At 45.1% G+C, this 24,485-nt stretch overlaps 1 protein-coding gene across 6 annotated transcripts in view; it reads right to left on the minus strand.

Annotated features, from left to right (window-relative positions):
• AUTS2 (activator of transcription and developmental regulator AUTS2) overlaps positions 1-24,485 on the minus strand; it is a 798,248-nt gene that overhangs the window by 50,601 nt on the left and 723,162 nt on the right. The gene's annotated exons all lie outside the window — the stretch shown is intronic.

The raw sequence follows: 24,485 nt of genomic DNA on the forward strand, positions 1-24,485 counted from the left end.
AAAAAATTAAAAAAAATCATGAGGCTCCTGATAAAATCATGAAAGGCAGTAATGTTGCATCTTATTACCACTCCGTGGTAATTCAGTTTTTCTTAATAGTGGCAAGGGCCTCTCTAATAGGAGAAAAGACTCTGTTGTTGAGCTCCGCTAATGATGCAAAAGATGTAACAAAGCAGCTGAGATGCTGATTCCTTCCAGGGCTGCGCACTCAGCAGGTAACATTATCCTCGGCATTTTACAGGTTTTCACAATAAAAAGTCACTTTTTGAAATCATATGGAATAATATTTTGAATGAACTTTAAGCTGTTTAAGTAACCATAAACTCAAGAAAGAAAGAGATAAAGTACCTATGCTACGGTGAATAGATGTTGCAAATGTACTTCAGGCGTCGGTTAAGTGAGTCATTTTGTGGGTGAATCACTGTGGGTCTTTTCCATTCGAAGTACCACCTGCTTGAAACCACAGGGGGAAGCGAGGGAGGCCACAGACCCACACCTCATTTTGAACCAGCCGCTACAGCTAGCGGATACCAGCTTCAACAGACACCAGCAAATACTTAAAGGACAATAAATGCTCAGCTTTATGCTTATCCAAGCTCCTGGCGTGCCAGCCTCTGAAAAATGACTTTCGAAACATCCACTTACACACCACCACAGTGTGCAAACAGGGTCCACGTCACATCTCGTGTCTTTCGTCGTTCAAAATGTTCGACTGGATAGTACAGCTCCAAAGGATCCCCCAGCACAACATCTGGGTGAGCGTGGATTACACAGTGACTCGAAAGTAAAAGTACAACTCGCTGAAATATTAGTATCAAGCTGGTGCCACTTGGCACAAGAAAGAGCACGTTTTAACCAAGCCAGATTTCCATGAAAATGCCCAAGGTTCCCCCGTTATAACCATCATATATTTCTTAACATAGATAACAAATTAGTATTCCAGGTAACGCTTTCAGTCTTTTTTCCACAGAGAGATCACATCTTGGCTGATCAAAAACCTTGTAATTGGAGCCCTTCTATTTATTTAATATAAACAGATGTTTTGCCATTAGACTCTAAAACTGGAGATATCTGTACATCTCTCTCTACTTTAAATCTTTTGTGCTTTTTTTCTAGTCAGCAGTGTCTTTGCACAAAGGCAGCAATAGAACCACCTGCCCTGCTGTGTCTGTACATCCCGCAGCGTGACAGGTCTTGGTTCACGGCCCAGGACTACTCCACATGTGTACTACAATCCTAACGGGAATCAGAAACCCTGCCTGCCTTCTCCCCCGGGAGAGAGATGCGCTTCCAGGCACTCTCCACCGTCGCCTGCGAGGCTGAAGTGGTCGCTCTCACGGAGTCAAGTATCACCGCAGAGGGGAAACATCTCCCCCTGCTTCGCTGGGAAACTGCTCTTTTCTTCACTTTGTATTACTTGGTAAATTCATTCAAGCAGGGCAGATACAGTTGAGTTAGCCTTACTTGCCAAGTTCAAATACATTGCTTGAAATAAGCATCACTTCCGGCACTATTCTCCCCACATCCCAATTTTAAGTTCACATTGGACAGGCTACAGAAGCTGGTGTGGACTGAGGCTAAGCCAGTATACAACTGCGTGTGACCTCAAGAACTCTCCTCCTTGTCCTCCCACCCAAAAACGCCTCGGCTCCGCTGCTGTACAGACACCGAGATTCGTAGTCGCTGAGGTCGATGTCGTGCGACCATCACCTTCATTTCACCAAGCCTATGCCCAAGGCAGCTTCATGAAGGTATATGCAAGCACTTCAAGCCTGAATTCGATATAATACTTAACCATAGCAGGTTAGGGATGCTTTTCTGATTTAACACTAAAACCACTGCGTTCTGCTCCAGGTTTGCTTATTAGAGTGTCTTCTAGAATTTACTATGTTCCCAAAGCGTGGTGGGAACTTTGTGGTATCGACCAAAGGGTGAGATCTCAGCAGCTCTCACAGAAAAGGAGTCTGAAGGAATGTGTGGGGAAAGTTTTAGTATTTCTACCCCCAAAATAAACCTGGGTATCTGTTCCAGAATTCCAAGTTTGGTGTTAGGAACGACAACAGAGCAGCTTGTTCCAGTAAAAACTATTCAGAGAGGTGTATTTCCCTCAAGTAAGTGCAATGATTTGCTGTTATGTGATACACTATTTGATACACAAAAAACACAGTAAAGAAAATCACAGAAAGAAAAAATATACTTTCTCCACCTGTGCTATTTTCTTGAAATTAAATCTTCAAGGGATTCTTCTGGAACCTGATGCCAGCCTTTTCCCACACCAGTCAGACAACATTAAGGCCGGGAGCTGGGGTTGGGCTATCATGTATAGCCTCCTTTTTGCTAAACTTCCCGTGTTCTCACCAAAAAATACGTACTTTTACTAAATGAATCTTTGTTCTTTTTTTAGAAAGAATATACTGTCTTCTAGATTTTAAATTCCAATATAGTCAACTAAATTAAAACAAAGTACACACTTCCTAATGTTCTCATTAATAAGACTAAAATCACTCTAGAAATTTAAGGAGAGCTAATCTTCCGGCTAAGAATATCACACAGGCAAGACGAGAGGATCTTGCGAGTAATCTTGAGATGAAGACTGATAAGGCAAAAAATAACTCGCAGTAGCTTGTGCTCACTTAATGTTCTCGTTCCTAGTTAATACTTTCAGCATCAAGGGATGTCCATTGATCCAGGGTCACAGTGCTTTTCCAAAATAATCCCCAGGAAGAAATAGTCTAAAAGGGTTATATTTAACACCGTATCACTTTCAGTCTAAAAAAGTGCATTCAGCTACTTAATCCCTTTCTGAAAGAGGCTGCGTTGTGTTTGGTAATCAGCTACTTCTTCTGTTGTGTTTTGTTGCCATAACAGATGAGAGGAGCTTTAAACGCTGCCCTTTCTTCTCTGCTGTGACACATCACAGGCTGCTAATCCTGCCCCAGGATCAGACTCGGTCCATCTTTCATGTTCGCTTCGGGAGGACGACGGCAGCTGGGGGAGTAGCTGGGGCCCCTCGGGGAGATGGATAATATTAGGTAATCAGAGCTTTGTTTAGGAAACAGGCTGGTGCAGAGAAAACTTGATGGCTCGGTTTGGGATCCTGACAGCTGTTGCATTTTCATTGCCACATGGCTGAAGGTGCAAGAGAGAATCGTTTCTCCCCAGCCCCTTGGACACCTCAGCGTGTGAGCAACCAGCGCGGCTGGCCATAAAAGCTTTTAACATTGCGCTGATTTTGGTCAGAGCAGCGGACGCACAAACTCACTGCGGCAGCGGGAAATGAGAAAAATCAGAACTGTGGGCCCTGTTCTGAGCCTTGCCGAAGCCTTCCTGGAGGAGGGGGATTTGGCTCGCGGGGCAAGCAATGGGCAGCCCTGGGAACGATGTCCCAGATGGCAAAACGAACCCCGGCACAAGACGGCTTCTGAGACCTCGCACCAGGCATTTTCCATGTGTGGGCCTCTGTTTCCTACTCTTATCGCAAAGAAGATACTAATCACTTAACAAGGCTGTTGTGAAGCCTATTAAATTAAAACATCTCAACAAACCTTACAAATAAGACCAAAATTGAAACGAGTTTCATCAGCTCTTCTGTTGGGAGTGTAGGAAACTTATTATTCTAGCCCAAACAAGAATAAGATCTAAACAGGAGCTATAAAGCAGGAGGACTTCCAACCCTACTTCTCGTCTGCTTCTTGGAAATCCTTTTCTTAGATAACTAAAAGACAGGTAAACAACAACAAAAAAATGGATCTGCACTAACTCGATCATTTGTTTTCAGGGATGTAAATGGGAAGTGCTGACCTTTTTTTTTTAATCTTGCATTGAGTTTCAGCAAACTGTCACTCTTACATGGGCAGCAAGGGAAAAACATACATGTTATTAGAAAACAATCACTGCCAAATCTGATAACAATCTGACATTAACAACTGTGGGGATTCTGCTGCCAAAGATGTCTTGTATTATTTAGAAAACATAAAGGAAAAGATTCCTGAGGGGGGAAAGCACACAAACAAATAATTGTCTTACATCCTATTAATAAACCTCTGGAGCTCACATTTCCCTCAGAAAATGCTAACAGCACTGCTATCATCTTCAAGAGCAAGTTTATCAAATGACATTTGATATTGCTGAGGTTAAAAATCCAATCGCAACTATTTTAGAATCTGCCCCGGATATGGGGGAGGTGTTGTTATTCACCAGATCATCACATCCATTTTAGTGTGGGACACAACCTTACGTCTCCTCCTTTTTGTACCGGCTCCTGCTACTCATAACCCAGGCTGGAAGGATTCACTCCCTCCTTTACTTTTCCAGTCTTAATTCCTCTATCCGGCATCATCTCCAATGGTAGCACCATTCTCACAAACAGCCACAATACAAAGATCAAGATCAGTTTTTAGATAACTCGGGTAAAAAGCTCTTAGCTTGGCTTTTGACTTTCAGCTTCAACTAGTGGGAGATCCATGAACCTACCTACACCCTCCAAACTGAGCTAGAGCTAAAGCCTTCTGATAGCAAGTATTTTGGATGTACGTTTTGAGGACGCATCTAAATGGATCTCCGTGTGCAAAGGGAGTAACCCGGTAAAACACCAGAGAGTTTTGGAGTTTCAACAAATGCTGTAAGATTGTTTGACTTCTCTGCAAGAGATTAGGATGTCACTTTAGACAACATTTCACAAAAAATCAGACTTAATCACAGTACGGAAAGGGCCAGGAAACCATAACATGTATAGGTGAAGTAAGAATGGATGTGGTTTAAAATAAGAAAGATAATCTTGCATTTTAGCTTTCACATGTGTCTTGAAGAAACCAACCCCACCATGCACTGCAGGGGCTGCAGAAGTTCACTGAGCCATTTTGGCTTAACAGCAGGATTCTTTCTACAGGGGAATGACGAGATTTTGAGTTTCGGTGTTTGCTTTTTCATACAGATGATGCTACAGCCTGCACTGTAGCTTCTTAGAAAGTTTGTATCTATTCTTAGACTTTTTAGCATAAGGTTTTTTAGACAATGGTTCAGGTTACCTGGGTGCAGACAAAGTAGGGCTTTGAGTGGGGTCTGCGGAAACAATTTTCACAAAACACTCTCCCATCTGAAAATTAAGTTTTCTTTCTTCATTGGTATTTTCTGGAGTCCCAGATCAACCTTTACACTCAGTATCACTCAGCATTGCTGCTCTCACCCCCTTGTAAAGGACCTCCTACAAGTTAACACCTCCAGCTGCCCCATCCCCGAGCACCACGGTGCCCTGCATCCCAGGGAAGTCACTCCAATACTAAATCAGAATAAAAGCCACAACCAAGCCTGAAACACATTATGGAAAGCTGTCTTTGCCAAAGTAATCATCTGCAATACTCATTGCAATCTCAAAACACATACAGTTATTTGATACCTATGTAACATGACAACAGCATGTCCTGAAACTGCTTTACATTTACGCAAAATACTGGATTACAAAGTAAACCAAGACACAGCCCACAGACTGGCTGTTACTATTGCCTCACGGCACTCTTAAATAACCAGGATCAGCCTCAAACAGCTTACAAAAACTGCAGCCCAAGAAGGGCTGAACAAAGAAACATCCCCATGCTGGGGCACAACTGGAAATACTGAATTTCTTGAAAACAGATGCTCAAATCTTGCTGATGTGGCCATCCCTACCGGCTCCATCGTTTGAAAAAAGCCTTTGCAAGACGAACCCTGCAAACATGAGACTCCCTGGTTAGATTTCCCTCCTCCTCCGTGCTTTTTATTGCTTTGCTCTGGTTGTTTGGTTTGGGTTGTGGATTTTTTTCTTCAGTGGTGGAATATAGAGCTTGTGGTCTGCATAAAGCTGACGGCACTTGAGACTGCCGCCTTCTGTTCAACCCCAGGCCATCGACGTGCATTGCAAGTTATTTTCCTCTCACTCCTAACTCAATGCCTTTCAAGGATGACCTGGGGACCAACTCTTCCCTGATGTGAGTGCAAATCACTTGCCAAGTTTAGTTTCATTTTGCCTGTGCCTACTAGGGAAGGGGCACTTACAGACTCCATCATTTCTTTCCTTGTCTCAAAGGATTATAATTTGTCCATTGCAATTCACATCAGGATGCAATTTGGCAGGTAAGTTAGAAGTCTGGAGGCAATTATTTTTCTTCCTTTGGAGAAATGGATTATATTCATTCAGTTATTTTCGGTTATTTATTTTAGATGGAACACGAGGCGGGGGGGGGAAGGAAAAGGAAAACAAGATGGGTTTAGACTTTATGATAGGATTGACTTTCTATGTTTTGACATCTTAGCGGGGTTGATTATACTGATATATGCAATCCATGCATCTAATTCTATCCAAGAGGAAAGGACTGTAACAGAAATGTCTCAGCTCTTACAGTCAGGTATTAGCATGCCAATGAAAACAACCCGTATTATAAATCCTTAGGACTCACCCCCCCAAACTTATAGTTACAGCTATTATTAGCAAGTGCAAATCACCTCATTTATAACAGTTGAAATTTCTTCCTTTGAATCCGATGAGTGATATGCTGCTCTCAGCTTACCAGGAAACATGTTTCTTTATACTAGTGATTTTCCTTAGAAAGACTGCCAAAAACTAGGTTTAAACGATCCTCAGGTTTTTACAGCAGCACAAGAGACCTTTCTGCCCAGCACCTTTCCTTAATTCCTTCACATGATCCGACACTGCCCTGACCTCTCTTGCCTAACACAAAACCGACGTTCACGCTGCCAGCCAGCCTCACTTGTGCCTAGATGTTATCTGGACATGTGAAAATAAATGAGGTTAATGTCCAGATCTACGGAATAGCCTGGACAAACCAAAAAGCGTTAAATACAGATGAGCGGCTTTCACCCCCCACAGCTTTAGTGGACTTGGGTGGAGGTCAAGACAGTTTTCCAGTTTGATTTTTCCAGACCCTGCCGTAATTACTTGCCTTTTCATTGTTATCTTTCTACTCTACGAGGTATGGTTGCCACATGGCTGAAAGAAAAACTACTACGTGATCACCAGATGCATTTGGAAAAGGCATTTCATCTGAGCCCAGATGTGTCCGCAGGTCCCAGCGCAGACTCGGACGGGCTCCCTCTATCGCCGATTCCTTCCCATCAACCACTAAACACATTCCCAAGCTCATTTCCATTTTAAAAAGCAAATTATAAGAAAAGAGTGTTTCCAGAACTAATATTTATTGGATGAAGTGATTACTTATTTCAACAGTTAAAAAGAAGATGCATTAAGTTTTATTTGAGCTAATTAAAGAAACAAAGAAGTTCCACATAAACCACCTGGCAGCCCCAACCGAACTATGCGTGAGCCCAAGCGTATAAATGTGCAAAGCTTTCCCTGAATCAGCTTCAATGAGCCTTATCTTCGACCAAATTTGCCAGATCAGACCTTGACTTTGAAAAATGAATTTTAGGAAACTGCAGCTTTTTCGCAAACCTTTTCAGGCACCATGCCTTGTAAAAAAGCCAGCGTGGTTTTTCTGCCATTCCAGTGGAAGACTAAGTTTTATCAGAGACTATAAAGATTTAAAGTTACAATATAATCTCACCTCTGGGTTACTGGGCCCACTTCCCTTATCAATTAACCTGTCAGTCGACAGTCAGGTCTAATTAGTTAAATCCTTTTTTAATGAAAAGAATTTGCCTTGAGCAAAGTCTGTCAGCTCCAGAACCATTTTACAATCAGGAGCATGTCTCAGCAAAAGCCATTAAATACCTGTAGAGAACCCAACACCAGCAGCAAACCGAAACTCTCTTTCGCTTCTGCAGACAGGTATAACATTAATTTTTTCACGTCTGTATCCTGCTGCAACAGGAGGCTCTTTCCACCTCGCTGTATGAAAAACCGCGCTTGCATTTGGCTCTGATGCCCCGTTGTTTCGATTGTTTTACAAAGGGAAGTTTGTAAAACTGTAACCCCGCCGTGCGCCTCCCCTGGGAGCAGAGGGGCTGACAGGCAAAAATACCAACAGCAGAGGCCTTTGAAAACATCTTTTCTGGGGAATACGCAGCGTGCCGGCATGGGCATTTTTCAAAATGCACCTTTCACGCGCAAAAGCAGTCATCCAGAAGACTGGCTTAAGAATAAGGAGCAGTTCTTAGACTACTCCTTTTAAAATTACCCAGTGACAGACTTCATGGACATTCAGACTTCACGGACACTCAAGAAGCCAAGTTTTCAGCCTCTGGAAAAGTCACGCTTTGGGAAGAACCCCCCACGTGCCGTCCCTGCCGTGTGCGTTCCCCCCGCGGGAGGGAGGGAGGGAACGGGAGCTTTTCCCAAAGCGCCCCGTAAGAGTATTCTGTTAGAAAAACATGTACTAATTCCTACGCTAATGATCCCATTACTCCCCTTGACTTCAAAGGGCCTCGGATCACATTTGTAATCTTTTGCAAGTGTTAGCAAACAAAATTACAAGTTTTATGCTACAGGTTTCAACAAATTCCCCTCGCCATCAATGCAGCAATGTACTTAAAAATAGACGTAATGAGCAGCTTTGGATCTGCATAAATACCCTGTGGAGTTCATTAATGATTTCATTTTTGGCAAGACACCATGTTAAACGACAGAGTATTATTAAAAACACAGTTATATGTACGTGAAACTGCATTCCTGCAAACGCTTAGGAAAAAATGGAGGCTGTGTAATTTTGGTTTACCTTTTAAGGAACAGGATTTTAACGGCGTGTAACTGTAAAACCTTTTGTCCTGAAAACTAACTGCTGCTGTTGAAAGGATGCCCGAATCCATAATTCTTCTCATATATGAGAAAATGGGATCTGAAATTTTACCATAGGACTTAACTCTGAGCACGTCTCCACCTCCACAAAGCCCCGTAAGCTGATTTCAATCATGTTCCTCAAAACTACACGAGTGAAGCTGAAAACACATTTTTGTCCCAAACTACCAACTTTTCTGCCTGTGTCACACCCAGACCATCTGCCCTCCTTTCAGCTGCTTGAAGGGACTAGTGGCAGCAGCATTCGTTGTACAGAAGTAATTAAAAAAAAGGAATATAAGAGCATTAAATCAGCGAGAGAGGTGGCACACAGTCCTACGTGTGCACGGCTCTATCGGTAAGGTTTTAAATCAGTTAAGAACGTGTTTAAGCGGAGCCAAATAAGCCCCTGCGACCAGCCCACAGCGTCCTCAGGCTTGTGCTGGTTCACATCGGGCAGGCTCGTACAGAGAAACGACCCAGACTGCATTAAACAGCGTTCCCTTGGTAGTCTGGGGGGCCAAAACAACCCCCAAAACCCCTAACTCAGGGAGTACTCGATCAAGGATTGAAGAATTTCCCCTGTAATGTGACAGTGATTATTTATCTGCATTGCTCTCCGAATACTTCAAGTACCATGGTCGCTACTTTGCCTCAGTTTTTCTTATCAACGTTTTTTGCATCAAAAGGCTGCGGGACATCTCAAACAAATTCACTTCTGCAGACTTCTTGTCCCAAATCTCATTCGCTCCTGTTGGTAGGTATGATATACTGCATTTCCTCGCCTATTCTCTTCTAGCTTTAAAGTTTTATACTTAAACATAAGCAGTTCAGAACCCGCTGCTGTTTGTTCCAAACCTTCACAATACAACATGAATTATTCCTCTGCGAAGCTCCCATTTTGCACGCCGCTTGCTATTGAATAGAATCAGAGGAATGTTCCTGTTGACAAGGCAAGGTTCAGCACGTCGCACCACCAAATCGCCTTCGGGAAACGCTCTTCTGGGCTACGTGTTGCTGCGATGAATAGAGAACTCGAATACACCACCTCAAATAGTATGCGATGCCTACACCTCACGTTTGCTCCCCAGGGGAAAAGGTAAATAGAGCATAAGCAATTTCTTTTTTGCAAAAAAAAGTCTAAACTGCCTGAGATCTATGGAAATCATTTACCTTCTGCCTGTCAGAGCAAGTTATCTGCGTGCTTTTTGTGTATTAAAAACATAGCCTAACAGAATATATTCACTCTACCTAGAAAGGACAAAGTTTAAGTTGCAGAGAGAAAATGAACGCCCAGCGATAAACTATGGATTTTAAGCAGTGCTCATGTTTGACAGCTGGCCAAAGGAAAGCCAATAAAAACTAAATTTCCAAATGAAAACTGCTAAAGCCTGTTCAGCATCTCCTGAAGAATCAGCTCAAGGACGGAATCGTATTCCTTGCCTCCTGTATTTGTTTGCATCTGCAAATTACTTTATCCGTATATATTTACTAGAATAAAAACAAGGACGTGTTAATTATGAAAGCAAACTTTTACCTACAAATTAGGGTGATATTTTTTAAGCTTTGAAGTTTCCTTAACTGTCTGCCTGCAATTTTTTGGCCGCTCCTAGTTTTAACTGCTAGCAGCAGCACAATCATAAAATGTGGCAGAAAAATGCTACAGATGCTTTGCCAAAAAAACTAACATTCCGCCCTCAGCATCTTTTTGAACCACTTTCAATAATATTGGAACGCTGCATCATCCTCTGCCCCGCGATCCACTTACTAACTCTGACTATGGCTAAAAGCAAGCACAAGCATCTTAGCGGGAAAATCTTAATTCCCATGCTCAGCTGTCAGTACGACCCGTACGTATGCGCGTGTAATGTTGTGGCTGAAAATCCTGATTTGCTACTCACTCGCATGCACAGAACAGGCAACGTTACTGTTAAGAAAAAAGCGACTCCAAGAAATTTCAAGTTATGGCGTTGGTCACACCCAACATTAGAAGGACACGGAGCTGTTGGAGCGGGGCCAGAGGAGGCCCCGGAGATGCTGGGAGGGCTGGAGCCCCTCTGCTGTGAGGACAGGCTGAGAGAGCTGGGCGGGTTCAGCCTGGAGAAGAGAAGGCTCCGGGGAGACCTTCCAGCCCCTTCCAGTCCCTAAAGGGGCTCCAGGAAAGCTGGGGAGGGACTATTCACAAGGGTAATGTAGTGACAGGATGAGAGGTAATGGCTTCAAACTGAAAGATTTAGATGAGATATTGTGAAGAAACTCTTGGCTGTGAGGGTGGTGAGCCCCTGGCCCAGGTTGCCCAGAGAAGCTGTGGCTGCCCCATCCCTGGAGGGGTTCAAGGTCAGGTTGGACGGGGCTTGGAGCAACCTGGGCTGGTGGGAGGTGTCCCTGCCCAGGGCAGAGGGGGACACTGGGTCGGCTTTAGGGTCCCCTTCCAACCCAAACCGTTCTATGATTCTTAATGCATCCACTCTATTTTATCACATACACCAAGCCACACAGGATTAGCAATACAATCTAAGATACAGGAATGCGCTGAAGGCCTGCAGCGTGCTCTCCTGCCTGAGCTGTACCCTGTGGACACAGGGGAGCACTAAGCTGCAGTAGCTTCCCAAGATCTGGGGTTTACCTGGATGCCGAGCAGATTGATTCCAAGCGGGCACTGGGAAGCGCTGCGAGGCGGTGCCGGGAAGGGCAATGTCCAACTCAGTGTGGCACCCACCGGGACACGGGACCAGGTCCCTTCACCGGCAGGATGCCAGTCAGGCAGCCACAGCCAGGCAGTGCTGGCCGCTGCTGCAGGCAGACGCCCACCGGGCTGAGGGACAATGACCAGGACAAAGGTGTCTTCCTGGGGAAGCCCTGCTTTTGGGGAGCACGACACAGGCCGTTCCGGCCTTCTCAGGGTGCGTAAATACACTCCAAAGGAAAGCGCATTCCTTGCTTTTGTATAAACTGCCAGAGCAATAAAAACCATCATTAGAGACAATTTGCTGGCTAATCTAATTTTTAAGTATGCACAGCCACTCATAGCAATCAACTTTAAATTAATTATAATATCAGATTAAAAGGGGAAGATGGATAATTTTCTGGCCCACCCATAAACCCTCACAGATGATGGTATGTGTGTGATTTGGCGTTTTTTTTGGTTGGGTTTTTGGGGTTTTTTTGGGGTTTTTTTTGTTTGGTTTTTTTAATGCTATTGTTAAGGCTTTGTTATAAGATGTCAGCCATTTACCTGCAGGAAAATGACAGCAACTTGTCACAGGCTGCCGAAGAGACCCTCCTCACCGGCTGCAATAACCAGCCCGCTTTTTCCCAAGCTGTCACCCTCACGCCGCAGCATTATCTGCTGCTTAAAGATTTGCTCTGACGCGAACCAGGCGGAGCGGTGGCTGTTATCGTTAAGGGCCCTGCACACAGTGGCCTGTGTCAGCTGCACTGTGCTTAGGGTTTGCTTCACCCAATTATTTGTTTGTCATTTAGAGACCTGGGTATCGAGCAGATATTGTCAAGTTATTTTTGGCCCCCGATATAGTGGCAAAACATAATGAGGCCTTTAGGTGAATAACTGTCTTGGCAGCGAGGTGCTAAGATGATGTGCTGTTGAAAGGCAGGATAGCAATTAGGTTATTTGAATAAGATGAGATGCTGGACAGGGCATGTGAAGACAGAGAAAACCAGCTTAACTATTAAAATGCCAACCCCCCACTTCAAGTTGTCAGCTAACTATTTAAGCAAGGTGTTAATTTACCACAGGCTGCTTTGCCAACAAACTTAATTTTTTATCAATTCAAAAGATGTACAGACTTGTCGCACACGCACTCATGACCCAGCCCTTTCCAAACAAGTGTAACAGCTTGCCAGACGATTACTATCAACATTTAATTGTATTACAGCGATTCCCACAAGCCCTGGCCACGGGCCTGGCTTGCACAGCGTGAGGGGCTCTGCAAATGGGACAAAAGACCTTATAGCGGCCTTCCAGTCCCTGAAGGGGGCCTACAAGAAAGCTGGGGAGGGGCTGTTTGCAAGGGCATGGAGCCATAGGACGAGGGGCAATGGTTTAAACTAGAGCAGGGCAGGTTTAGATTAGACATTAGGAAGAAGTTCTTTACACTGAGGGTGGTGAGACACTGGCCCAGGTTGCCCAGAGCAGTGGTGGAGGCCCCATCCCTGGAGACATTCAAGGCCAGGCTGGATGAGGCTCTGAGCAACCTGATCTAGTTGAAGATGTCCCTCCTTATTGAAGGGGGTTGGACTACATGGCCTTTAAAGGTCCCTTCCAACCCAACACATTCTATGATTCTATGAAAAGATGGTACAAAGATCTATAGCATAAGAGTGAGAGTCAGCACATAGATACAGGGAGCAGATACGGAAACAGGTGCAAAAATACCTCAATCGAGACGCAGAACCAAAAGAGGAAGGTTCTCACAGTCCCTAAGGCATTGGAGCCACCTGAAGAGAAGCAGGGTAGTGCCCAAGTCCTCTCTCCTGCCGCCCATATGAGACTGGTCCAGTAAGTTGGACTCAAACCATGATGCCCCCAGCCACACCTAACATCTCGCAGGAGTGGGCTCTGCAGAAGCAACCTTCAGAAATCATTGTGCTGGTCATCGCCACACGCACTGTAGGAAGCGATTCAGACTTGTCTGACTGATCAAATTGGGTTTTATCTACACAAAACTTTTCATCGCGTCCTGTCTGCTTCACAGGATATGCGTATAGCACCTCATGACCTGACAGCATTTAGGAATGGACTTTTAAAGAGGGTCACTGTAAGAAGACACTTATTTTTGTAAAATATTTATGCAGATGCACGTATAGGCAAACACTCTACAGGATCAGCACTAGTAACTCCACCCCATTCAGCACAGAGAAGCACTCTCGTTTCTTCTCCCTCCGCGTACAAACTCATAGGTTGCTAATTTAGGCATAGTGTATCTAGAGAAACCACTGGGAAAACACAAGAGCAGGTACAACAGCCAATTTTTAGGAAGGAAAACTGACCATAGCAGGGAGAAAAGCTGTAAGACAAGAAAAGTGACCTTTGCAATGCAGAAACAAATGAGAGTTTTCTAATTCAATCCACAGAGCCATTTAGTTTTGGTTTAACCTTATAAATACTCAAGTATGAGCTTCTGTACCAAAAGGTTATGATTTATCTTGGAGCCTGAACTAAACACAGTCAACAGGGACCTGTTTGTCCATGGATAATGGCAGTGGGTCTGGCCTCAGATGACTTAGGACATCTCTCTCAATGTATAGAGAGCACCGCCAGAAGCAGCACTGCAGGCACAGTTACATGACTGGCACCAGCACGGGTTAATCCGTCTAGCTGCTTACAGGCAATTGCTTGTGTACTCTAAGGGTTGTTCACCCCATCTGCAATCAGACGTGACCGTTCAAATATGAACTGGATTATAATGAGCCGGTTACTCAAGAACCACGGTCTTCAAAACAACTCTGCCTAGAGTGGTCTGCTTTAAACATCTCTGATGTAATCGCGGCATTTCTTTTGGTGTGGTGAAAGAGGACACAGACGGTGTTTCATGATTACTAGTACTGCTCCCGAGCACGCTCTCGTTCCTCCTGGGTGTACGCAGTCAGAGAAGCTGGTCAGCACTGTCCTTCCACGCTGCTCTTTCCAAAACGCTGACGGTTTTCCATTTTTCCATCCACATGGTAACTCTTTCCTAGATCCTAAAGACACTGGGGGCTGTTTATTCATACAGCAACAATCCTCACTTCCAAATCAACACCCACGTGATGGGGAGCTGGAAACAAAAGACTTCCAGCAAAGAATTAAGACCAAAACGAAGACCGAGATCATTCCTCTGTCTTTCCTGACGAAGAGGTGAGGTGAGAGCCCAACAGTTCATCCCATTTCTCCCAGTCAACTCAGTAAGACCTGTTCAGACCTCAGGAGGAGTGTCGGGAATACTGAAAGAACAGTTTAGGTACCTCTTCTCGAGGCAGTCAGATGCAAGAGGAAAGATTTGAGTTCTCTCTCTGAGGTGCCAGATCCTCAGCATCCTTATCAGACTTTCCATCTGCCAAAGCCTCAAGTGCCTCATTGCCCCCCACAACCAAAGGAACTGAGGACCACCTTGGGAGAGTAATTCCCTTAATGACAACGCTCTCTTTGCGCTACCCCAAGGTGCCAAGCAGAAATGTTATTTAAAGTTTCAAAGCAGACCTACCCTTGAGGTCGAGATTTACAACAGGCGCTGTACTCCCGGCACAGCTCCTCACCCCTCCTCAGAGACAGCAGGTCCTGCCCGCCGCTGAAAAACTGCCAGAGTTTGATAATCATTTATCTCAGCAACACAAGCAAGGAGAAAAGAAAATAAAACAGTTACTACCATAGGACAGAACAAAACAGTGGTGGTGTACCCAAGCAGCAATCACACCTGCTGAAAGCTGCAGAGGCTACCATCGTACAACCGACCAACAACACAACCCAGCAAAAAGTAAAACCAGGGCTTTTGCTCATCTGCTTTTGATTTTTATAATGCTGTTTCCTCCAACAAATGAAGTTTAAGTGCTTATGGGACTAACAACCTAGTAAATGAACTAAGCATTAATTTGTGGCTTTATTACTTAGCAGACCAATTCTCATGAAGCTGGTTTTTTCCTAGGACACAGCTTGCTCCGCAACAGCTGTTTTCTATTACAAGCCACTAAAAATTCCTTTGACTCCAATTTTCAAAAGTGCCCACTAACTTGAAATATTTGGAAATGATACCAAATTGCTGCAGGAGCTCAGTAGCGCTACACCTCGTCCATCTCTCCAGTCCTGTAATCCTAACAAAAATCATCCCGTAAAACCTGTGGAGCAGCAAAGCTGCAGGTTCCTGCCATCTTCCTCGCCGCGGGCCGAGCGCTGACCCAGCCAGCCCAAGTCCTCCAGATCCACCTCTTCTCTTGACCCCCCACCATCTTGTGAAAACCCATGAAGGACCCACGGGGCACGAGGTGGACCCAGTGATACGGTTCCCACAGAGGGATGAAGAAGGCTGGAAGGCTGGAGCTTGGCCCACGTTCCAAAGACTGCATGACTTTAGATAGCAATAGGTGAGGGGGGTAATGTAAGGTCCAGGGAGCTCCTCTGGCCACGAACAGGAGGTAGGAGCAAGCCAGGAGGCCCTGGTGACAGTCAGGGCAAGCTGGGAGCAGGCATGCAGCCGGGGGAAATCCTGCTGCAGCAAACACAGGCCCTAGCAGGCTGGTGGGGTTTGAGTCGTGCGCTCTTGGACTTGGAAATTCTCCCCTGGCCCCGCTCTGGACATCCTTTTGTGATCTGAGGTCTTCAGCTCAAAAATAAAAAGGTTTTTTAGAACAGTAATTTTGGGGGAAGTAGAGACTGAAGCCACCCCTGGATCCTGCCTCACTTCCTAGCATATGTAAATCAAGGCCATTAACTGCTCTAAAAGGCACTTAAATCACTTTATCTGCTCTTCTGTTTGCCACTTTTTAAGTACACATTTACATTGGCTTTTTTAGACAGCTCGCCGAACGCTGTGTAACACCCCTTTCAGACACGCAATCGCTCCCGACTTGTAGCATTTCTCCGCGTGCGCCGGGCAGCCGGACTGCACACACACGGCCTGGAAAACACCTGACCTTACACCAGGTAATGGCGGGCGCTGAACAATTCCAGGGCAGGCTGGGATCGCAGGGTGAAGCCGTGCCGTGGCCAAGGACGGGGCAGCCCCTGCCCTCGCCTGCCTGCGCATCTCCCCGGCACCGTACCTCGCACTTGGGCAACTCGGCTGCAAAATCACCCCCCTTCTCTTGCTGCGTTTGGATTCCTGGTGAGGCAACACCCTCAGGCTCAGAGAGTCCCACCGAAGCCGGGGCAGCAGCAAGGTGGGGACGAGAGCGGTGCCTGCTGGGGACAGGGGCCGGCCCAAGGGGCGCAGGCCGCCCTGTGCTCCAGCCCTCTCAGTCACAGAGGTGCAGCAGGGACAGAAAAAAAAAAAAAGGCAACAAAAAATGCCTGGGTGGCTGCAAGTCCCAAGGGCGTCGCAGGATTTACTCCTGTGGCCCTCATCCAGCAAAGCACTTTAAGTAAATGCTGGGTGTTAACAAGTGTTTAAAGTCAGTCAAGCAACGAAGCAAGTTACTGAACTGAAGCCTAAATGAGGACAAATTAGGGTCTGTTTATTCTGCTCCGTGAGACTAAAAATGCGCTCTTACGATCCTCTCTGCATCTTGGCAAATGTTGGCGTCACTTTGCGACAAGGCCCTGCCTTTTCTTTCAGACAAACCACGCTGAACCATGAGAAACTTAAAAATTCATCCATTTAAAGTCTCGTCCTTCACAAGGCCTTGGTTGCCATCAGAATGAACATGGTAGTTCTCACTTGGAAGCTCACTTTCAGCCTTTCTGCCTACTCAGACAAACGTTATTGCACTTAAGTCACACACTGAAGGGTTTCTTCACATGTTCAGACTGTTTTTTTGTAATAAAAAAAAGCTGACGCTTTGGAAAGCGACAGCGGGATCGGCCTGTGGTTCTGCACTCCTGTTCCTGCACTGTGGAAAACAATGACTAATTCAAATAACTTCACGGACTTCCGTGGGCAGCCTTGCATGATAAAATAATATCTTACTTTGTGGGATCGTTTTATGTGGAGAAACATTTAAAACATGTCAGCGTGGTGATGAAGGCAAAAGGCATTCATGTTTGGGGGACAGTTGAGAACTGGAAGGAAAAAAAAACAAAACTCTACTTTGTTTTTTAAGCAGCTACGAAGACTTGATTAAAAAAAAAAAAAAGGCATAGTTCAGATAGATGTCCTACTGCCATCCAGAGTGTTAAGACTGATCACTGTAGGATGTGAGATACTTTGGAGTGCATTTTTTTAAAATTAACTGGATGTAAGACAGCCTGAGCAAGGGGTGTTAAATTGTACTAAGTGAGAAGGCATTAGATCCTATAGAAAAAGGGACTACGGAGGTGAAGTGGTGGGTTAGTGGCACAGCTGGGTACTTGGGAAGCCCGGGCACCCCTGCCTCTGTGGTACGCTGCATACCGAGCACTTCATGCACAGGTCTGCAGTCTTCAAAAGATCTTAAAAGAGAGCCTGGCAATACAGCTTGGATGGCGGCTAGAAATCAACCATTTCTTTCTGAAGGTAAAGTTAATTTATGGCCCTTTTTTTTTTTTTTTTTTTTTTTTAATTGGAGCCAGACAAGCACACAGTTCCCCAGTGCTGCTGGAGGCTGGCAGCAGTTACTCCCCGCGACGCCTGCAGACAGGCAGAACTTCAGACAGCGGCGTGCGATGGAAACACCCGCACTGTGGGACATCTCAGGCCGTGTTGACGCACCCTTTGAGAAAAGCCCTTTTGTGCTCTTACAACCCACACAAGGTGTTGTAGAGCCCAGGTCAACCCAGTACCAACATGAAACACGTGGATCAATCAGATGAAGGAACCAATTCATGTTGTTTGGTGTTATCTAAAACCACGCATCCGTGACCTACGCGCATTGGTGTTTATGTGGACCTTGGTTTAACTCACAGGTTAAACCTCCTCCCAGGTGGAACCTGCTCACAGGAGCAGCATTACTAAGGTGACAGTTCTGCTGGTGTGAACTCAATGGAAACGGTCTTCGCCTCCGCTGAAAATGACATTGCTGTGCTTTTCCAACTGAAATGAAATGTATTTGATAAGATAACAAATGCCTGGCAAAGCAGATTTAAGTTGTGTAAGGCAAAGAAGAGGAGCGGAAAAATCTTGTATAAACAGCAAAACAATACAGCTTTATCTAATCTCTGTAACTTATTGCTGCTTCTCTGTGTGTGTGTTTTACTGACAAAATAAAATAAATTGAATCAGCTCACACACGATAACATGCTCTTTCCTACCTCATACTAATTGCTTGGCTAATTGATGTTTGTTGAACTTTCTCCATTTCATTGAGTGATTAGGTACAAAGCTAACAGTTGACATCTGTAGGCGCTTAACTGGCGTCTGTAATTACTGTTAATGTTAAATAATTGTTAGTTAATTGGAGTGGTAACTGACTGAATGGAATCCAGATTGTGAAGCAAAAAGAGACCTAGTTAAATAAACATACATTTTCAGAGAAAACAACATTTTATTACAAGGGAGAGACTAAATGCAGGCCAGATATGGGAGGTCTGCAGGATGCTCCATTTATGAAATCGCACGCCAGACTCCAGCGTGGACTCCACTAACTGCAGGTATCTCAAGTCAGGCTCTTTGTCATCAAAACACTCCCATCCCAAGAATTTTTCCACCTTATTTTGAACAGATTATCGCTATTTGTTATTTTACAGCCCAATGCTGATAAGTGTTTCTTGAGAAAATCAAATATACTTTAATCTATAAAACAAATACTCTCTCCAGAAGAGATACAGTTATGTGTTAGTAAATACTGCTTTTTTGCTCACTGAGACTGCGATAGTTTGACTTTGCCTAAATCAACATCCTTAAATAAACTCTTAGGGGAGTACAACCACCAACTGACACCAAAGGGTATATTGATACCAGTCCAAATGGGCAAGGATGCCCAGAACACCACTTTCAACTGTCTCCCTCCAATATTTTGGTCAAGAAAAGCCAATGCCTACTGGTGCTTGTACAATGCTGACCAGTTTACGGTTCAGTTTTGAACCACTAACTTAAAAATTACCACTGAAACCTTGGAAGTCTCCTGTTTTGTAAGATCATAAGTTTTAGGATTTAAGAGTCTGAAAGGTTTTGAGAAGAGGTGACCTTTGACTTTCACCTGTCCCTCTGGGCACACTGGGGACATTACATTATCCAGTGACCTCTCCCTGCAGCTACAGAACAGCTATGGTATCTCCCAGCACCGGCAACCCCGCCTGACTGCCACGTCCCAGCCGAAATACACCTCCAGCATCAGGAGGGGGCATGGAAAGCACATGGATGGAGAGGAGTGGTTGGTGCTCCGGAGATGCAGCCATAAGGGGATGTTAGGGAAGAAATTCCTTGCTCAGATAAAGCCTTCATGGCACAGAAATAACTGCCTTGCTCTTTTGTGTACCAGAACAAAGGACCATCTCAAGACCTTTTTGTCTGCCTGACTTGGAAGTCAGGGTGAAGTGATGCACCGCTGCTTCTAATCTAACTCACAAGAAACCCGGCTCTTCAAAACCAGAGGTTTTTTCCAGTGCTCAGTCCCTCACTAATGAGACGCTGAACTTTCACATGGAAAATACCGAAAAGCCATTTGAAACCCGCAAAACACAAGCAAACCAAGTGATCCAAAGCCACCAGGGAAGTCTCCAATGGAAAGGCAAGGAGACACCATCATCAGGACATCACTTCAGGAGGGTGAGCCATCCTAATAAACCACAAAAAAAAAAAAAAAAAAAAAAAAAAAAAAAAAGAAATCTGCAGAACTGCTCGTACGATTCAGCAGTCCCTGAGGTTTGCCGGCTGACCGGTGGACTTCCTGCAGCACTGGATTGCTCCAGTGCCCTAACAGCGAGCTGGGAAGAAGCATTTCAGTGAGGAGAAGAGGTAGCATGCAGGGCCAACATTTGCAGACAGCAGCCCTCTGAAAAATCGAAAGCAACATGAAGAATGTACACCAAGTGAGTGAGGATGCTATATGGATTCCTTCAGACCCTTGGAAAGGAGGGAGGCGGCAGCAGTCGGTTCTCTGGCATACCAGCCATGTTAATATTGCACGGATACTATCTACATCGTAGTGGATCCGCTTACATTCAACACGAAATGCTGAGGGGACGGTTTACTTAGAGCGAGAGCACTTCTCCACAGCCAAGGATCTCCAGTGAACGGCATCAGCAGAGAAGTATTTGCCAACTTTAGCTCCCTACTTGGTTACAGAAACAGATGTTGTAGAGGATCCTCAAGAAATGATTCACCACAGACAGAGGAGGGGAGAAACAACAGTACGCCTGTTTTTCTAGGGAAGGATATTGCTGCAGAACCACCTAAAAAGCCAGGACTTGATCTGACCGGTATTTCAGCCACCACTGAGAACTAGTAACCCAGACGCCTTGATCTGCCTCCAGCTGAGAGTATAAATATTTCCCTGACAGCTGGTGGTGCCAGGAAGCAGAAGGATTCATAAAGTTTACATGAACATCCTGTAAACAATTTGAACATAAAAAGCTGTAACAGCCCAATTGTGTTTCTGATCAAAGGCAAACTTCAATATACAGCACAAATGAAAACTTCATCACTTTGGGACTCATTTCTCCCTCCAGGAAAAGCTGTTTTCCAAGGGTACGTAGGAGGGAGTTAACATAAATGAAATACACAGTAGTAGTAGGAGCTGCCTGCTCTACGGCTTCAGATGTGTCTATTTAAATTATTAAGAGATAATGGAATTTAATTATGCTGGAAAGTCACGTTACAAAAATTCATGAGCAAAACCTGTACTTTGGCCAGGATTAATGGTGCTAAGGTTGACACTCTCAGAGGGCAAGGAAAAGCTACGTTCTTCCAAAGACAAAGATCGTAAGCGGCAATCCCAAACTGGAAGACCCAGCCTCCAGGGAGGGAGGGAGGGGATAGACCGGGAGACAGAGGCGGGAACCTCCTCTTCCATTCCTTGTCCATCTCATTTATTCAGATGTTAACAGCTCCTTTTTCAAGCATTACTCCGGGCCCAGGCCCTCGGGTGCTTACCTCCCAACACAGGCACCCTGATTTCCATGGGAATCATTTCCCTAGGTAATTTTAAGCATGACAAGGTAAAGCGTTCCTGCCCCGGCGATGGAGCGCAGGGCTCCGATTCACGACCAGGGATAACTCATTTCAGCGGCAGCTACAGCGATTCCTGCCCTGGGGACCAAGCCAGGTCCCTCCCAAATTCCCAGCCCAGCTGAAGACACGGCGCAGCGCTGGGGACCTCCGGGAGTGGCGGCAGGACGCAGCTGATGTGGGAACCCCACAGCCCTCTCCAAAGCAGCCCCAACACCTACATGCCGCCCCCCAAAACTCACAGGAACCTTCTAGATTTAGCGATGCATCTTCCCATTCAGCTCTAAGGGCAGCTAACTCCTAAATGGAAGTTGAGAGACTTCTCCTCGAGGGGTTTTACCCTCTCTCCGAAGGAGGTCTGGGGGGGGATTTCACTTTGCTCTAGATTTTTTTTAAATTATTATTATTTCTGAGGAAGGGACTGTTCCACATTACACATCCCCACTAAATCCATCACACCTCCAGCTTGATCTCATCTTCGGCCTCGAAGTCCACAACTAAATGACGGAAAGGGGGCAAAGATGTAGATACGAGACCTAAAACGCTTGAGGATTTCTACCTGCTTTGTGACTACATTAACTCTGTAATTTCTGCTACCTCAGCTATAAATAATTCTGCAAAATAAAAGTGGCAAGGGAAAAAAAAAAAAAAAAAAAAAAAAAAAGCCTGTGTGAGACAGGGGTTGCTGGGGGACACGTGAGAGGAAGGGCTGGGGACGGGGAGGGATGCGCACTTGTCAGTCTGCCCAGCCCGGCCCGTCAGCCAGCGGCTTTGAAGGTTTCATCGCGACTTACCCAATGCAAATCTGACCTTTCTTACGAGTGACTTTTATTGCTTTTGGCAAAAGCGTCCACGGACAACACAGGGGGGGAGAAGAACTGGCTTGGAAGCAAACAGACCGAGTTGCAGAGAGAGAACTTGAACTTGGAATATATCAAACTGACAGCGCCGGGCGGTCGCCGGCCGTCCCCAGGGCAGGCACTTAGAGAAGGCAACGGCCTCCCAACCACGGCAACCAGGGCCCTGCACCTGGCTGCAAGCAATTATTGACATTATCTCCAAACAGGGGAGCTTTTTTGAGGCTCTTTTCCTGATATTTAGTAGTTTGAATGCTAATCCCTTTAACAAAACTGTCCCCTATGCTTTTTCTGCCCTCTTTCCCCTTAATCTCTTTCTCCCAGTGGAAAAAAAAAAAAAAAGGGGGGGGGAGGGAGGGTGGGAGAAAAAAAAAAAAAGAAAATACCAGTCAGCCTAGTTCTGGCCGCACCTGGATTTGCATTGATTCTTCCCTTGTCATTCATGTTACCAACAGGAATTAGCATATGGCTTTAAGGGGAAACTCAGGGGGAGAAAAGAAAGACGCCATTTTGATGGAAATAAGGGGCAAAGGAATAATCTACCATCCACTAAAAAGCTTATTTGTGTACGGTTTCCCAAGCAAAGCCTCGAAAAGCCCATGTTGATTTTAGGCTACACAAAGAAACCCTAATCCTTTCAAGGGAACTAAATCACCAAAGAAAACTACCTCGGCAGAAAAGGCTCCCTGTCAAGCATGGGTATTCACAACCAAATAGATGCCACGAATCAAGCTCGGTAAGTAAACAAAAATAAGAATGTGGGAAATGTGTTTGATTCAAAAAAAAAAAAAAAAAAAGAAAGAAAGAAAACGAAAGGAAGAGGAAGAGGGGCCTACTCTTCATCAATCACTGGGGGAGGAGAGCCCCTCACCCTGGTTACAGGCCTCCGCCAGGAATGTGGCTTCGCCGCTGCTTCTCCTGCCCTGGCCCAGCCCCAAGAAAGGGCTGCTCAAATGCCAAAGCTTTTTACAGCGAATTAGCAAACTAAAGATGCAGTCACATGTAGCGCGGGGGCCTTGGGTCACCCCAAACACACAACTCTTCCTTTCTACTTGTCCCAGCCACCGCCTACCGAGGGGGAACCTGTAAACGCCATTAGACAGCAGGGAGGACAGATAAACTCGCCACATGAGAAAACCCAGTTACACCACAGACATAATCCACCCAGACCGCACTTCCAAAGGATGCTAATACATGAAAAACAGGAATATGGATCCGTAAACACAATTAAATGTAGGTATAATTCAAGATGCAGCAAAAGATTTCAGAAGCAATGGCATACCAGCACAGGAGTCCCAAACGTAACGGAGCCACGCACTGTCCCCAACGAAAGCGCTACAGCTTCGTGGAATTAAAATGTACAGAAAAACACCATAACGAGCCACTGGAATAACAAACCCAAATCTGGTGAGAAGCACGCAGGACAAATACTGAGCAAATCCACAACTGGTCAACAACAACAAAAAAAAGACCTAAATTCCAAATTAATCAAATCTGTCTTCTCTAATGTAAACTGACTCAAATGTTCCAAAAAAAGCACTAAGTTAAAATCCCGTGGGTTTCCAGCTAGAAGCACACCCTTTTACCCAGCAGCTCTCAGGCACTGCCATTAAGAAGCAGGACGGTGGGGTGGAAAACAGACGCATTTTAAAGGTTTTGAGTAGAATTCAAAAAATTTTGAATGATACTCGTTGGCGCATCTCACGCCTGGAGCTGCTCCCTCCACCCTCCTCGCAAACACACACACACACCAAACCAAAAATAAGAATTAAAAATAAAAAAAAACCCGAAAGCCTACAGTCTTTCTAATAACGCTGCTTCGGGACAAGCTCTGCACAGAAGCTCACTGGCACTGATTTAGGGCAAGTTTTCCCTTAATGTACTGTTATATCATTAGCCACTCTCTCTTTGGATTGCTGTTTGGAAGAAATTAATGGGATACTGAATATTTAAATGTGGCCCTCTATATCATTTATTAACTCTACAGAAAGCACACAGCACAGTAAGCCATGGTTTATGACTATTATCCTGTGAATACTAAACGTTGGCTGGTTATTACTGTCAGCAGTGCAAATTGGCTATTCATAATTCCACGTCTATCACGGAGCTGATGAGTAACAATCAAGTTAAAACATTTTGAAAACTCTTACAGTTATTTAAATGAGCTTA

This window comes from Rissa tridactyla, chromosome 7 (assembly GCF_028500815.1).
Source record: "Rissa tridactyla isolate bRisTri1 chromosome 7, bRisTri1.patW.cur.20221130, whole genome shotgun sequence".
Classification (NCBI taxonomy): Eukaryota; Metazoa; Chordata; class Aves; order Charadriiformes; family Laridae; genus Rissa; species Rissa tridactyla.